Source organism: Eubalaena glacialis, chromosome 2 (assembly GCF_028564815.1).
Source record: "Eubalaena glacialis isolate mEubGla1 chromosome 2, mEubGla1.1.hap2.+ XY, whole genome shotgun sequence".
Lineage (NCBI taxonomy): Eukaryota > Metazoa > Chordata > Mammalia > Artiodactyla > Balaenidae > Eubalaena > Eubalaena glacialis.
The window spans coordinates 26,670,030-26,687,900 of NC_083717.1; positions in this window are offsets into that span (position 1 = coordinate 26,670,030).

The following is a 17,871-nucleotide window of genomic DNA, read 5'->3' on the forward strand; positions in this document are numbered from 1 at the left end:
AAATAGGGATGGCACAAATGGATATTAGCATCAAAAAGAATGAAGCGGGACTCCTACTTCACACCATATACAAAACGAACTCAAAATGTAAATGTTACAATGATAAAACTCTTAGAAAAAATTAGGTGTACATCACCATGACTTTGATGCAATATATATATATATAAGCAATATATATATATATATTTTTAGATATAACACCAAAAGCACAAGCAGCAAAAGAAAAATTGGATAAATTGGAATTCATCACAATTAAACATGTCTGTGCATCAAAGGATACTATCAAGAGAGTGAAAAGACAATCCAGAGAATATGAGAAAATGTTTGGATGTCATATATCTGATAAGGACTTTTATTCAGGATGCAGGTGGAACTTGCAACTCAACAATAAAAAAACAAATAATAAAAATGGATAAAAGATTTTAATAAGCATTTCTTCATGGAAGACATATAAATGGTCAATAAATACATATAAAGATGCTCCAGGTCATTCGTCATTAGGACAATTCTATCAAAATCTCAGTGAGGTACCACAGCACACACATTAGGATGGCTATGGTAAAAAGAACTTGCAAAAACTGTTCCCAAGGTGAGGAAATCAGACCTCACGCGTTGTTGACGACAATGTAAAATGTTGCAGCCACTTTGGAAAACAGTCTGGCAGTCGGTCCAATTGTTAATGTCAAGTTACCATTTGATCCAACAGTTCCACTCCTAGACATATACTCAAGAGAAATGAAAACATATGTCCAAACAAAAACTTGTACATGAATGCTCATAGCAACATTTTAAAAGAATAGCTCCAAAGTGGGAAAAAAAAAATGTCCATCCAGTAATGAATGGATAAACAAAACATTGTACAACCATACGCTAGAATATTCTCCAGCCATAAAAATAAATGAAGCTCTGAAATATCTTAAAACATGGCTGCACCTTGCAAAAGTGCTAAGAAAAAGAAACCAGAAACATATATAAAGTGTCCAGAAAAGGAAAATCTGCAGAGAGAGAAACTAGATTAGTTTGCCAGGGACTAAGGGGAGGAGGGAAAGGAGAGTTAGTGCTAATGGGGATGGGATTTTTTTTTTCGTTTTACTTTTTTGGTTTGAAAATATTTGGGAAATACAGAGTGGTGATTGTGACTATACTGAAAACCGCTAGTGTACATTTTATTTTATTTTAATATTTTAATTAATTAATTTAAAAAATTTAAAAAATCTTTGGCTGCATTGGGTCTTTGCTGCTGCACACGGGCTTTCTCTAGTCGCGGCGAGTGGGGGCTACTCTGTTGCAGTGCGCGGGCTTCTCATTGCGGTGACTTCTCTTGTTGCAGAGCACGGGCTCTAGGTGTGTGGGCTTCAGTAGTTGTGGCACACGGGCTCAGTAGTTGTGGCTCGCAGGCTCTAGAGTGCAGGCTCAGTAGTTGTGGTGCACGAGCTTAGGTGCTCCACGGCATGTGGGGTCTTCCTGGCCCAGGGCTCGAACCCATGTCCCCTGCATTGGCAGGCGGATTCTTAACCACTGTGCCACCAGGGAAGTCCCTAGTGTACATTTTAAAAATGTGAATTTCATGGTATGTTTTAATCTCACCTTAAAAAAAAAGTATAAGAAAAGAAGACATAGCCATGACATGGAGAAACAGACTTTATCACTACATAAATATATATTTACAAAGAGTGCTTATGTCTGGAAATGGACATATCTGGACATAGCCTTATTTATTTATTTATTTTTACAGAAACAGTACAAGTACCCATTTCCTATGTTTTAAGCAACCTTAATTTTGTAACGAAATCCACAGTGGCATTTATTGTATAATCGTTTGAAAGATACTGATTTAAGTGAAGGCATTGTACCTTTAACACCCATTTATTTATGTATTAGTCATGAAATCTCACCGGAAGACACTCTAAGCCTTAATCATAACAGGATTTGACATATTTGGGCAATTCTTGATATACTTTTCATATCACCTCATTTCAGACTTTCGACAACCTTTTCATTTAGACTCAGGCACTTTTGGTCTCATTTTATGTATGAGGAACTCAAGAGAACAGAGTACTTAAGGGTTGTATTTAAGATATAATAAATCAATGATGGAGTCAGCACCAGTCTCTTTATCCCCATTCTTAAATTATTTCCAAACACATGGAAGTGAGTTCTCTCAACTCACACAAAGAAGAGTATCCTCTAATTTAAACATTTGGTGAGAAAATTTTTCCTACGACCTTAAGAAAAACAAGCCACTATGTAATTTCATTGTCTTGAATGAAATATTCCTGCAGCTTTATTTTTAAAGCCATCCTTCTTTGAATGATTTGAAGGACCTTCAGTAGTTATCAGTTCTACACTGTGAAACAGAATGTTCATATCATCATGTTACTCTTTAAAAAGACATTTTGACTCTGGAGGGTTCACAGATGGAAATACATTAACAGGCAGGACAGGAATCTGTTTACAGAAAATACCAAGGCAGATGGCGAAGTCATTGTGAGTAAAAATAGGTCTATTTCTCACACAGATTCCTTAACAGAGTCATTTAGAAACCAACAAGGAAACTGAAAACATCCGGTGAAACCTGGCCCAGCAAAATGACACCCTGTCCTGCAGTGACAAACAGGATATTTACAGGGAAATCCATTTCAGCCTGGAGCTACATCTACAGAGGGCTCACAGCAGTTTCTATTATCGGTCGTTTTTTCTGTGCCACCTAGACTTACTTGGCTGTGTTATTGGAATCTCTGACTGCAGACTGAATGAATGCAGGGTTTGTTTGCTGCGACTGGATCAGCTGACATCATCCAGGGTGCTGAGCTGTGTGAAGGGCCCCAAAGCCCACTCCACCCTGGGTCAGAGACGGAGGATCCCTGGAGACCTGTTCTCATGACTCACGCAGCTGCTATCTGCAAACAGCCTCTAGGGGAAATGTCTAGTAAGTGTTTAGTTACCACGGTTACTTTGCCCCTGCCACTCTTGCGTTATTTTGATTTGGACTGAAAAAAACAACAACAACTAAAATGAGAATAAAATGTGACAAAGAATTTGCCCTTTTTCCTGAATATGAGGATCTTTGGAGAGTCACAAACAGCTTCCCTGGGCTGGTCTGAGGATTTTACAGGGAACGTGATAATCCAGGAAACAAAGATAGGAATCATACATGTGAAGGAGGAAGAAATAAAAGCCAGGCTAGTTGGGATGGCATGTGGGGCGGTTAATATACTTGTAGTAAAATTGTGTTTATTTGTGCCATTCTTAAACAGGAGGTGTTATAAATGAAGTCAAATGATTTTATCTAAGCTTTTTTTTTGCAAAGGACTGCTTCAGGTTAACTTTTTTTTTTTTAAGATTTTTTTTCACAGCAGTTTTAGGTTCATAGAAAAATTGAGAGGAAGGTACAGAGATTTCCCATAACCACTCTGTAGCCTCCCAAAGCCTCCCCACTATCAACATCTCCTCCAGATGGTACATCTGTTACAATTGATGAACCTACACTGACACGTCATCATTACCCAGAATTCATACTTGACATTAGGGTTCACTCTTGGTGTTATACATTCTAAAGGTTTAGACAAATGTATAATGACATGTATCCACCATTATAGTGTCATACAGAGTAGTTTCACTGCCCTAAAAATCTTCTGTGCTCCAACTATTCCTCCTTACCCCTGATCCTTTTACTGTCTCCATAGTTTTGCCTTTTCCAGAATGTCATAGAGTTGGAATCACACATATGTAGCCTTTTCAGATTGGCTTCTCAGGTTATCCTTTTGAAGTTTTCAGTTATTAAAACTCTTGTGTGAAAAACTCAGGAAATATTGCTATGAAAATATAATTATGAGACTTTCCATACTTTAGCACTTTATTATTGTTAAACTACATTTTGTCTGGATAACACGTTTTTGAAAGCCATAGGGGTTGTTACAGAAAGCTACACACATGAACAATGTGCATCTATTTGAGTGCATCAGTATGTCCACACGTGGATCCATGGAGGGAAACTGAGAATGAGTTAAGGAAGGGGATGGGGTGCGAAATCGCTCCCCAGTAACTCAAATTTCAAGACTCTACCTAGACTGGGTCCTGGCACAGCTGTGCTCTCCTCACCAACTCTATTCTCAGAGTAGTACACACTTCAGTTTGCTTTATGTGCTGGCGTTCAGAGACGCTAAAGCACGTTGGCAAACAAAGTGAACATGAGAGAGAATCTCCACGTCAGCCAGAGACATAAGAGGGATGGAGCTGTTTAGCTGAAAATAGGACCCTTGGCACAAGCAGGGGCAGGACTGGAGGAAAGTGAGCTGGAAACCACATTAAGGGAAGGAACATTTAGCAGTTTGCATTGTTCCCAGTCAGAGAGCCACGGGTTCAGGGCTAAGAGAAAACATGGGACGCGTAATCCAATTGGCCTTTGAAGCAGTCAGCATCCTTCGAGGCTGCCAGGACTGCAGGGGTACAAGCCTGTGGAGGTGGCATGTGGACAGGAGCCCAGGAACCTGCCCCTGGGAGCTGACCATGTGCCATGCGATCTCCTGATCTCACACATGGCAGTCCTTCCACGGGGCCCGCCAAAGGCTAATTTTTTTCCTGAGAAATTAGAGAAAAGGAAAAACAAAAAGATTGGAACAAGCCAGTACAGCAACAGCACTGTCTGCCGTTTCCTACTTCCTTTGCTGGGTCTGCTTATCGACACACTGACCACTGTTCATGTTAAAATTACAATGATTTGTATAATCGCTGCCAGATACAGAGTATATAAAATGACTTTCTATACCCACGTCCACCTGGCAAACACCTGCAGTTAATTCATGGAAGAAGAGATAGTGCACAACTGAATTCTTGACCACTTTGCAAAACCCTGTGTTACCTCAAGAGTCATAGCAACAAAATCTGGTTGTTTTTCATCATGGGCAGTTGTTTCATTGCCATATGACTTTTGTACATCGGGTCATGTATTCTTTGCTATTTGACACTGAAACCACACTCCTTTTTGGGTGGGACTCGAACTCAGCCAAAACTCAGATTGGGACTTGAACCCACAATCCCTGACTAGGAGGAGACTCGAACCCACTGTCTTTCTTTTTTTTTTTTAAATAAATTTATTTATTTATTTATTTATTTTTGGTTGTGTTGGGTCCTGGTTGCTGCGAATGGGCTTTCTCTAGTTGTGGCGAGTGGGGGATACTCTTTGTTGCGGTGCGCGGGCTTCTCATTGTGGTGGCTTCTCTTGTTGCGGAGCACGGGCTCTAGGCACGCATGCTTCAGTAGTTGTGGCACTCGGGCTCAGCAGTTGTGGCGCGCAGGCTCTAGAGCGCAGGCTCAGTAGTTGTGGCGCACGGGCTTAGTTGCTCTGTGGCATGTGGGATCTTCCCAGACCAGGGCTGGAACCCTTGTCCCCTGCATTGGCAGGTGGATTCTTAGCAACTGCACCACCAGGGAAGTCCTCTAACCCACTGTCTTTTGATTAAAACCGCTCACCTGGTGTCAGGACTTACTGAAGCTTAGGTTGTTTTGTCTTGTCGCAGATAGAATTCAGCGTGAGGCAAAGTGATAGGCAACGGGTGAATTTATTAGCACAGGACACTTGTGAGAGATACAAGCCGGCAGGCAAGGGTGTGCCGCCCCGAGAACAAAGAGGGCTACATTTTTATAACCAAAGAAAAAGTGGGGAGGGGAGAAGACCACTGTCTTCCTCATTCTTGGGCAGGTGTCAAGGTTTACATCATTAGTTCCTTCTTTGGCCCTATATGGTTTAACTGGGACTGTCATGGTGCTATTTAGATCATATGTATATTAGCAAAAGGGTGGTGACATATACTAAAATTTAGTAATTCATCGCAGGTTTCAGTATAATGTCCCCTTTCACCTATATTTCTGTCTTGGCTGTCTTGGCTACATGCAGAAATGCTACTCCTCAAGGACTATTAACTTTCTGACTTCATGTAACAAGATTCAGACCCCATTGTATCTATTGTCTTGCGTTTTAACTATCAAGGTTTGTGGCTTGTGTGTGTCTGGTGCTTCAATGCACCTGGTGTTCCATCAAGGTAGTGTAGATTGTTGCTAGGGTACTGGATTCTTTTCCTGAGTGGTCATGAGCTTACCACAGTCTCCCAAACTCCCTTTAAATTCCCTTTCTCTCCTTAATTCCCTAGTGGGATTTCTAAACTGACTATTTAATTACCCTATTCTATCCTTATCAATACCACAGTTTGGCTCCTAGGCTGGTTTGCAGCAATCACCACGCTTACCCCTTACCAGGTCATTCCTGTCTGTTAATAGGTCCGGTTTAGCCACGTGCACCCTAATCCTCAGTGGTCACCCATGATTCAGGGAGACTGGAGGAGGTAAGAGGGAAGGAAGGAAAGATGGGGAGACAGAGAGAAAAGGAAGAGAGGAGGGAAGGGGGAAGAGGAAGAGGAAGCAGAGGAGACGGGTGTGGGGAGAGGGCTATGGAGGATGGGATCGTGGGATCTGCAAGACCTCTATTTATTACTGACTGCTCTAAACAGCTGCAGGAAACCCATGGAGGGTGTGCTCATTTTCTGTTACCTACCCTCTCACACCCCTGGTTCATTCTCCATCCTCTCCCGTTTGATTTGTGGTCAAGGAAGCTGGTCTCCACCGACTGTGTTGCCCAGGCTCCCGTGCCTCCTGTTCCTGTAGAGTTACTTTAGCCATGGAAGCAGGGGTAGGTGATGGGAAGGTGGAAAGAGGGAGTTGCCTGGGTATTTACTCCCTCCTGACCTGCGGCACCACGTTCCAGCACTGGCTTTGATCCCCTAGAGATGCAGTTCCTCTGGCTCCGGAGTGTCCTGGGTGGCAGTGGCTTCCCACAGCTGCTGGTCCTTGGTCACGTTGCCACCTGCAGAAGGGGGCACTGGGGCCCCACCCAGAACCCCTTGGCAGCTGGGACACCACGCTCCCAGCTGCTGGGAACCGTGGCCGTGTTGTCTACCATTGCCCCCTTCTGGATACAATGGTCCACAGCCTACAGGACCCCCGGCCCACGAGGTTCTGTCTTCTGCTCCCTCTTGGGGGCAGCTGGTGAGCAACAACTGACAGACAAAGGGTATAAACAGATCCTATTTCCACAAAGTGAGTGCCTCTATGGACTCTCTTCAGTAAAACACTTTGAGAGCTCTGTCTACATCCTGAATTTATCTGTTTTTTTTGTTTGTTTGTTTGTTACATGTCTAGCTAGAGGACCAAGAGTGCCTGACTATGGTACATAGGTCACAAAAATCAATTATTTTCCAAGTAAAAGTAAATATTCTACTACCTTTGTTCAGAAACAAAACCCACTTTTTTTGTTTCATAAAATTTATTCTTTTCCATTGACATGATAGAAAAGTTGGCTGACTGTGAGGTAATACATTGAAGAAGATGCATCAAATAAGGACATTATCTTCTTTTTTTTTGATCAAAATTTACGGTAAAGCCCACTCTATACAGGGGTAGTCAAATGGAGAATTTGCAAAACTTTCTTAGTTAATATGTGCACAATATCAACATTTTCATCAGACAACTGTGCAAACTGTAATTGGCCATGGGAGGAAAGGATGCTGAAATCTACATATCTTTCTTCAATTTAACAGCAGTGAGAAGTTCTTAGCACCCGATATAGGGCTTGAGTCATATCATAATCTTTCACATAATTTATCTCGTTTGATCTTCACATTGTCCCATGAGTAGACAGAGCATCAATCCATGGCAAGTATAACTTACTGGTCCATCCTAAAAGACACTTAGGGGGCTTCTCACAGTAGCTCCACACACTCTGGGAGGGACAGACAGGTTAAATACCAGGCAAGTATTACATGGAAAAGAAAAATGTTTATGCTTGAAAATGACAAGTTCTCATTTATAAGTATCACAAACCCTAATCCAATATATTTCTGAATCATATATTATCAATATATGTATGGATTCATTTTTAAAGCAATTATCCCAGGCTTTTAAAGCAGATTTAAGAAGATGGTATAAAAAAAGCCTGGACTAACTTTCAATATTTAATGATGAAATCTCATAAAATAATGCAACAACCATTGAAGTATTAATGCTTGATTTCTGCATGCCTCTTGGGTCAGAATCTGCCATCAGGAAATATGGTATAAGTTGGTTTGCTTTCAAACTGATTTTTTTTTTCTTGTTTTCTTTTCAGTCTATTTGGTTCCCTAACTACCTCTGTTGAGGCGGCTATTTTAATTTGGTTATGGCTAAGGCCAGACTGTGTTTATCACATTGTCCACATTTTTCCTTCAGACCAGCACATGTAACTGAATTCTATGGGCGCTGCTGAAAGCACGTCTAAGAAAGGCATTTGGCTTCAATGTCTTTCACTGACTGTAAATAAATTGCTTGTGAGACTGGAGATCTGAAGACTTTATTATATCAAAACTGGCTCTGAGGAAATGCTGAATTTCATAAATAATAACAACAAAAAAACCCCTCAGATGTGTCAACTTCTAAAGCAAATTTGAACTTCGAATAACTTCAAAAGGAAGAAATACTTTTACCAGCTGTAGAGTTAAAATGCAGATGTTAGTCACACTTTAGGCTCTTCATTAAATAAAATCCTGACAAATGCAAAATCATTTGTAAAAGTATGTGTGTGTGTGAAAACTACACATATTCTACATACATACATCATATATAGTATATATACATGCTATATGCTGTGTACTGTCCATATATAAAATTGCATGTATATAAATACATATACATGCATTTAAAAAGTATAGTACTGTAAAAATACATGTACAAAGCTTATAAAGTATATAAGATATATACAAGTATATTAAAGTACATATATACTATGAAAGTACATGTGTAATATATTAATATTATTAAATCATATAATGTGTTAGCATTATTAATATTAATAGTACATACTAAGTATACAGACTATTATATTTTAAAATATATTCTATATTAATATATACTCTTTCAATATACACTATAATATATACTAATATATTTTTTAAAAACTGGAAGAAAACTAGTTTCTTTCTATGTGTGTTCCTACATATGATGTCCATATTTTTCCTGGTCTATCTCATTAGCTGTGATCAGGATATTCCTTAATTCTAAAGTGCACGTTTCTCAGTGTAGTCTGAGGGTCGCCAGCCTGGGAATCTCTGAGGAGGGCAGCAGGATTTTGTGATTTCATAAACACCAATCTCCCTGGAGATTCCTACTAGCAGCAGGTTGAGGGTCACAGGATACTTACTGAAGGTGGACAGCAGGGGGCAGAGGTGTCCACAGTTCTCTGTTTTGGGCAGCTCTGCTTCCCTGGGGCCAGGAACTCTGATACTACACTTAGAGTTTTCAGGTGAAGATTTCTTGTCTGTTCTCTTTCCAGCCTTGAAACAAATAACTTTTTATCATTGTAAAGGTTATACAAATTCATTGAACAATATTTGGAAAATACATAAGGTATAACAACAGAAACAAAACCAAATACGACCCCTGAGATTTCCATCATCAAGGAATAAATATTCTGATAATATTTTGTCTTAGTTGCCTGTATACTTTTGTGTGTATATCTATGCATATATACAAAATTATGTTATAAAATGTATATAACACATGCAATAATATATGGAATTATATTGTATATATTATGTTTATGGCATATTGTATCTATCATATTCATTCATACACGTACAGTTTTCAAAAATGCAGATTGCCTTGAAATATTCAATTATATTCTGTTTCTTTTCTCACTTAAATTATACTTTTTCTGAGTTTGGGTGGTGAACAGGTAAGGTTCATTACAAAATACACCAGGTTTAAGCCCTCTACAAAAGGGATTCAATACTGTACTGATGGTGGGCTACATGAAGGAAAAAGAAGGTGTACCTCCCATTTTTTTCAGCACATCTAGGTCACAGAGACCTAGGCGCAAGTTCATTACAAACCTGGGTTCTATTATATTTGTTGCAAAGCGCCTTAACCAGCTCGAGAACATCAGAATCTTAGCATATCCCATTGTCTATAAGCTCTGCCTTAGAAATTTCCGTCTTGGATATGCTAGCCTTCTGAAGACATGTTTTCTGAAGTATTTACTTAGAATATTTTTCAACCCTTTTTGCTCTCTATTGGGTAACTTGGAAAGCTCAACTAATATAATTTTTCGGACTGCAAAGGACTAACAGTCAGAAATTAGATCAGCTAAGTTTACTCTTTCTCTTAATAAATATTTTGTGAGGTCCTACTATAATCTGATTCGTGGACAAATGTTACACAAGGCAGACTCTGCCAACTTTCTAGCCTCTGCCTGAAATGCCACTCTTGGCAACAAAGTGATGTTTTTCTCCGTAACTTTTATGTACACTAAGAAAAACCTTATTTTGAGCATTACTGAGTCAAGCATACAAACCCTAGAGAATTTGCAGGCCTGGAGTGAGGCTGGGAATGCAGTTAGTTCCAGGGTTATAGCTCAAAGTACCCGTCTTGTACTCCTGGGGCCCATTAATGGCTTGTAAGGCCTTCCCATAACCATCGGGCCAATTAATTTAATCAAAATCAACTTAATTCAGTTAACATCAGGTTCTGTCAGAGAATTTGTTAGATACTCTTGTGGATTAAAAAAGATTTGCTTCTCGACAAGTCTCTTAGATAGGCTCATCCACCAGAGGGCAGACAGCAGAATCAAGAAGAACTACAATCCTGCAGAGTGTGGAACAAAAACCACATTCACAGAAAGATAGACAAGATGAAAAGGCAGAGGGCTATGTACCAGATGAAGGAACAAGATAAAACCCCAGAAAAACAACTAAATGAAATGGAGATAAGCAATCTTCCAGAAAAAGAATTCAGAATAATGATAGTGAAGATGATCCAGGGCCTCAGAAAAAGAATGGAGGCAAAGATCAAGAAAATGAAAGAAATGCTTAAAAAAGATCTAGAAGAATTAAAGAACAAACAGAGATGAACAATACAATAACTGAAATGAAAGCTACACTAGAAGGAATCAATAGCAGAATAACTGAGGCAGAAGAACGGATAAGTGACCTGGAAGACAGAATGGTGGAATTCACTGCTGCGGAACAGAATAAAGAAAAAAGAATGAAAAGAAATGAAGACAGCCTAAGAGACCTCTGGGACAACATTAAACGCAAAAAAATTTGCATTAAAGGGGTCCCAGAAGGAGAAAAGAGAGAGAAAGGACCAGAGAAAATATTTGAAGAGATTATAGTCGAAAACTTCCCTAACATGGGAAAGGAAATAGCCACCCAAGTCAAGGAAGCGCGGAGAGTCCCAGGCAGGATAAACCCAAGGAGAAACACGCCGAGACAAATAGTAATCAGATTCACAAAAATTAAAGACAAAGAAAAATTATTGAAAGCCACAAGGGAAAAATGACAAATAGCATACAAGGGAACTCCCATAAGGTTAACAGCTGATTTCTCAGCAGAAACTCTACAAGCCAGAAGGGAGTGTCATGATATACTTAAAGTGATGAAAGGGAAGAACCTATAACCAAGATAACTCTACCCAGCATGGGTCTCATTCAGATTCGATGGAGAAATCAAAAGCTTTAAGGACAAGCAAAAGCTAAGAGAATTCAGCACCACCAAACCAGCTCTACAACAAATGCTAAAGGAACTTCTCTAAGTGGGAAACACAAGAGAAGAAAAGGACCTACAAAAACAAACCCAAAACAATTAAGAAAATGGTCATAGGAACATACATATCAATAATTACCTTAAACATGAATGGATTAAATGCTCCAACCAAAAGACACAGCCTTGATGAATGGATACAAAAACAAGATCCATATATATGCTGTCTACAAGAGACCCACTTCAGACCTAGGAACACATAGAGACTGAAAGTGAGGGGATGGAAAAAGATATTCCATGCAAATGGAAATCAAAAGAAAGCTGGAGTAGCAATACTCATATCAGATAAAATAGACGTTACAATAAAGAATGTTACAAGGGACAAGGAAGGACACTACGCAATGATCAAGGGATCAATCCAAGAAGAAGATACAACAATTATGAATATATATGCACCCAACATAGGAGCACCTCAATACATAAGGCAACTGCTAATCGCTCTAAAAGAGGAAATCGACAGTAACACAATAATAGTGGAGGACTTTAACACCTCACTTACACCAATGGACAGATCATCCAAACAGAAAATTAATAAGGAAACACAAGCTTTAAATGACACAATAGACCAGATAGATTTAATTGATATTTATAGGACATTCCATCCAAAAACAGCAGATTACACTTCTCAAGTGCACACGGAACATTCTCCAGGACAGATCACATCTTGGGTCACAAATCAAGCCTCAATAAATTTAAGAAAAATGAAATCATATCAAGCAACTTTGCTGACCACAACGCTATGAGATTAGAAATCAATTACAGGGGAAAAAACGTAAAAAACACAAACATATGGAGGCTAAACAATACATTACTAAATAACCAAGAGATCACTGAAGAAATCAAAGAGGAAATCAGAAAATACCTAGAGACAAATGACAATGAAAACACAACGATCCAAAACCTATGGGATGCAGCAAAAGCAGTTCTAAGAGGGAAATTTAGAGCTATAAAAGCCTACCTCAAGAAACAAGAAAAATCTCAAACAATCTAATGTTACACCTAAAGGAACTAGAGAAATAAGAACAAACAAAAGCCAAAGTTAGCCGAAGGAAAGAAATCATAAAGATCAGAGCAGAAATAAATGAAATAGAAACAAAGAAAACAATAGCAAAGATCAATAAAACTAAAAGCTGGTTCTTTGAGATCATAAGCAAAATTGATAAACCATTAGCCAGACTCATCAAGAAAAGGAGGGAGAGGACTCAAATCAATAAAATTAGAAATGAAAAAGGAGAAGTTACAACAGACACCGCAGAAATTCAAAGCATCCTAAGAGACTACTACAAGCAACTCTATGCCAATAAAATGGACCACCTGGAAGAAATGGACAAACTCTTAGAAAGGTATAATCTTCCAAGACTGAACCAGGAAGAAATAGAAAATATGAACAGACCAATCACAAGTAATGAAATTGAAACTGTGATTAAAAATCTTCCAACAAACAAAAGTCCAGGACCAGATGGCTTCACAGGTGAATTCTATCAAACATTTAGAGAAGAGCTAACACCTATCCTTCTCAAACTCTTCCAAAAAATTTCAGAGGAAGGAATACTCCCAAACTCATTCTATGAGGCCACCATCACCCTGATACCAAAACGAGACAAAGATACTACAAAAAAAGAAAATTACAGACTAATATCACTGACGAATATATCCTCAACAAAATACTAGCAAACAGAATCCAACAACACATTAAAAGTATCATACACCATGATAGAGTGGGATTTATCCCAGAGATGCAAGGATTCTTCAATATACGCAAATCAATCAATGTGATAAATCATATTAACAAATTGAAGAATAAAAGCCATATCATCATCGCAAGAGATGCAGAAAAAACTTTTGACAAAATTCAACACCCATTTATGATAAAAACTCTCCAGAAAGTGGGCATAGAGGGAACCTGTTTGAACATAATAAAGTCCATATATGACAAACCCACAGCAAACATCATTCTCAATGGTGAAAAACTGAAAGCATTTCCTCTAATATCAGGAACAAGACAAGGATGTCCACTCTCACCACTATTATTCAACATAGTTTTGGAAGTCCTAGCCATGGCGATTAGAGAAGAAAAAGAAATAAAAGGAATATAAATTGGAAAAGAAGAAGTAAAACTGTCACTGTTTGCAGATGACATGATGCTATACATAGAGAATTCTAAAGATGCCACCAGAAAACTACTAGAGCTAATCAATGAATTTGGTAAAGTTGCAGGATAGAAAATTAATGCACAGAAATCTCTTGCATTCCTATACACTAATGATGAAAAATCTGAAAGAGAAATTAAGGAAACACTCCCATTTACCATTGCAACAAAAAGAATAAAATACCTAGGAATAAACCTACCTAAGGAGACAAAAGACTTCTATGCAGAAAACGATAAGACACTGATGAAAGAAATTGAAGATGATATCAACAGATGGAGAGATAGACCATGTTCTTGGATTGGAAGAATCAATATTTTGAAAATGACTATACTACCCAAAGCAATCTACACATTCAATGCAATCCCTATCAAATTACCAATGGCATTTTTTACAGAACTCGAACAAAATATCTTAAAATTTGCATGGAGACACAAAAGACCCCCAATGGCCACAGCCGTCTTGAGGGAAAAAAATGGAGCTGGAGGAATCAGACTCCCTGACTTCAGACTATACTACAAAGCTACAGTAATCAAGACAATATGGTACTGGCACAAAAACAGAAATATAGATCAATGGAACAGGACAGAAAGCCCAGAGATAAACCCACGCACCTATGGACAACTAACCTATGACAAAGGAGGCAAGGATATACAATGGAGAAAAGACAGTCTCTTTAATAAGTGGTGCTGGGAAAACTGGACAGCTACATGTAAAAGAATGAAATTAGAACACTCCTTAACACCATACACAAAAATAAACTCAAAATGGATTAGAGACCTAAATGTAAGACAAGGCACTATGAAACTCTTAGAGGAAAACATAGGAAGAACACTCTTTGACATAAATCACAGTAAGATATTTTTTGATCCACCTCCTAGAGTAATGGAAATAAAAACAAAAATAAACAAATGGGACCTAATGAAACTATGGAGAACAGTATGGAGGTTCCTTAAAAAACTAAAAATAGAATTACCATATGACCCAGCAATCCTACTACTGTGCATATACCCAGAGAAAACCATAATTCAAAAAGACACATGCACCCCAATGTTCATTGCAGCACTATTTACAATAGCCAGGTCTTGGAAGCAACCTAAATGCCCATCGACAAATGAATGGATAAAGAATGGTACATATATACAATGGAATATTACTCAGCCATAAAAAGCAACGAAATTTAGTCATTTGTAGAGACGTGGATGCATCTAGAGACTGTCATACAGAGTGAACTAAGTCAGAAAGACAAAAACAAATATCGTATATTAACACATATATGTGAACCTAGAAAATGCTACAGATGAACAGGTTTGCAGAGCAGAAATTGAGACACAGAAGTTGAGAAAAAACATATGGACACCAAGGGGGGAAAGCCGCGGGGGGTGTGGGTTGTGGTGTGATGAATTGGGAGATTGGGATTGACATGTATACACTGATGTGTATAAAATGGATTAAAAAAAAAGATTTGCTTCTCATTCAATAAATGTTACTGGAAATCAGATATCCATGTGGAAAAGTAAATGATACTAAAAAAAACTTTATGTGGAACTACAAGTAAAAAGCAAAATGTTAAAACTGTAGAAGAAAAGTAAAGCAGTCTATCTATGTCCACAAGGGAGAAAAGAATTACTTAAACCAAATTGTTACGGGAAAAATTCATGAATACAATCAATTTATCAATCAATAAACAAAAATTAATATATTAAATATTTGATCAAATGTTCCCAAATAACAAACAAGCCACAGATGGGAAGAATAAATAGATTGACAGTGCAAATAATCTATAAAAAATTAGCAATCAAACTATTTAAAGCTCTCATATATCTCTAAGAAAAAGACCAAAAAATGGAAAAAAGTTGAAGGATAAGAGGAGTGATTCACAGAAGGTAAATTTTTATCTGTCAATAAAGTGATGCAGAAGGGTTAAAATAGTGAAAAAAATGGAAATCAACTGAATGTTCATTGGCAGAATAGGTGAGTATAGTTTTCGATAATTATAAACTATATTATTCTTGGATTTTTGTATTTCCTGAAATTGTTTATTGAAATAGTCTTGATCTCGCCAACAATTTAAACAGAGCCACTAAGAGGGTCTGGTGGTATTCATTTAAGTTAAAATGTATGTGCCAATGGAGAGAAGTGGATTTAGTATAATTTTGTTTACATTTTCTCAGAGCAATATATTTTAAAGAGCAAAAAAACTGAACTAAAGTAACTAAATTTATACAAAAGAAAATGGCTGTTTGTGCTAAATAGCCTGATGTGCCTGAAATCTTAGGTATCTTCAGCTGAGGCAGGAGTGATCTAAATGGAAACAAAGTTGCTTTCTAATTGTACATTTGTGTTGGAGTGAAAGCTAATCTCAGAGAAGAGTGGAGAGTTCCTGGAGTATTAAGATCTGAAGAAAGATAATTTCCAGGACAAAAATATGAGCCAGAATGAAGGGGCCAGATGAAATTAATGTCCCAGTTTGGGAGTTAAGCAAGGTGGTCAGATTTAAAGACTGTAAGGAAGGTAATTAGGGAAGAAGGTGCGCACTGCTGAGTGCAGAAGAAAAAAGATGAAAAAAAAAATCCAGTCACCTAAGGATGGCACTGTCTTCCAAAAATATGGATCTGATCTCATTTCCACTTAATAGCTTTTGATATCTCCCAATTGTCTATAGTTTTGGTGTCATACTCTTTGTGGAGCAAATTTGGTAGGATTGAAAAGCTATCACTGTAATTCCAAAGCTTTTGCATAGATCATTCATAAGACTCTGCCCCTTGTTTCCTCCTTGGACACTTGTGCTCTTCCAGGCATCCATTGAGTAGAGTGGGCAAAAAGATGATGTTATCAATGGCTCTAAGATTCCATTTAAATTTAAGATAAGTCCTTGCAATTAAAGTGTAGGTAAGTCCTTTAATACCTTAAAATTCATGTAGAAGGTTCAGACCCTGGATCCTGGATCCTGGGGCTGCCCCAGCGTTGTGCAGAGCCTAAAACCTCAGGGTGGGGCCCGAGGCATCACACAGTGAGGACAGATGGAATTTCCTCATCTTTTAATTATTGGTTGTGAAGCAAATTGGTGGCTAAAAGGAGTCTTGTATGATTTTACAGTGCCATTGTGTCTGTGAGCTACCATCATAGCTTCACAGAATTTCTAGTGGTGTTAGTGAAACACCGTTATTTCTCAGTTATCTAGCTGCAATTTTCTTTCTTGTTTTATTTACTTTTAATGAATGAAGTACCCTTCACCTTCAATTTTAGGTCCACATTTTTACATAGTTCCTAAGAGGAAATTAGTAAATAAAAACTGATGAGAGCAATACCTTTATTTCTTCCCGGCAACCTCCACTATATAGGGAGTAGTCAGCTTCCTTTGTATCACAAAGACTGAGCTCAGAGCTTCATATTTTACTGGTATGAGAGACCCTCAGTCTGTGATGCCCCGCAGATTATTTTGTTTCCCAATCTGCATCATTATGGAAACAGAAGACTAGACAACGGAAGTTAGGAGGATAGATTCTGGCCATATAAAGTAGTAAAAGCTGGCTGACTATGGAGAACAGTATGGAGGTTCCTTAAAAACTAAAAACAGAGCTACCACATGATCCAGCAATCCCACTCCTGGGCATGTATCAAAACAGAACAAAACAAAACAAAACAAAAAAACAAAACCCAAAAACACTAATTTGAAAAGATACATGCACTGCAACATTCATAGCAGCGCTATTTACAGCAGCCAAGACATGGGAGCAACCTAAGTCCATCAACAGATGAATGGATAAAGAAGATGTGGAATATATATACAATGGAATATTACTCAGCCATCAAAATAGTGAAATAATGCCATTTGCAGCAACATGAATGGACCTAGAGATTATCAGACTAAGTAAGTCAGAGAGAGAAAGACAAGTATCATATGATATCACTAATATGTGGAATCTAAAAAAAAATGCTACAAATGAACTTATATACAAAACAGAAATAAATTCACAGACACAGAAAACAAGCTTATGGTTACCAAAAGGGAAGAGGGAGGAGGGATAAATTAGAAGTTTGGGACTGACAGATACACACTACCTTAACATGTACACATGACTATATATAAAATAGAT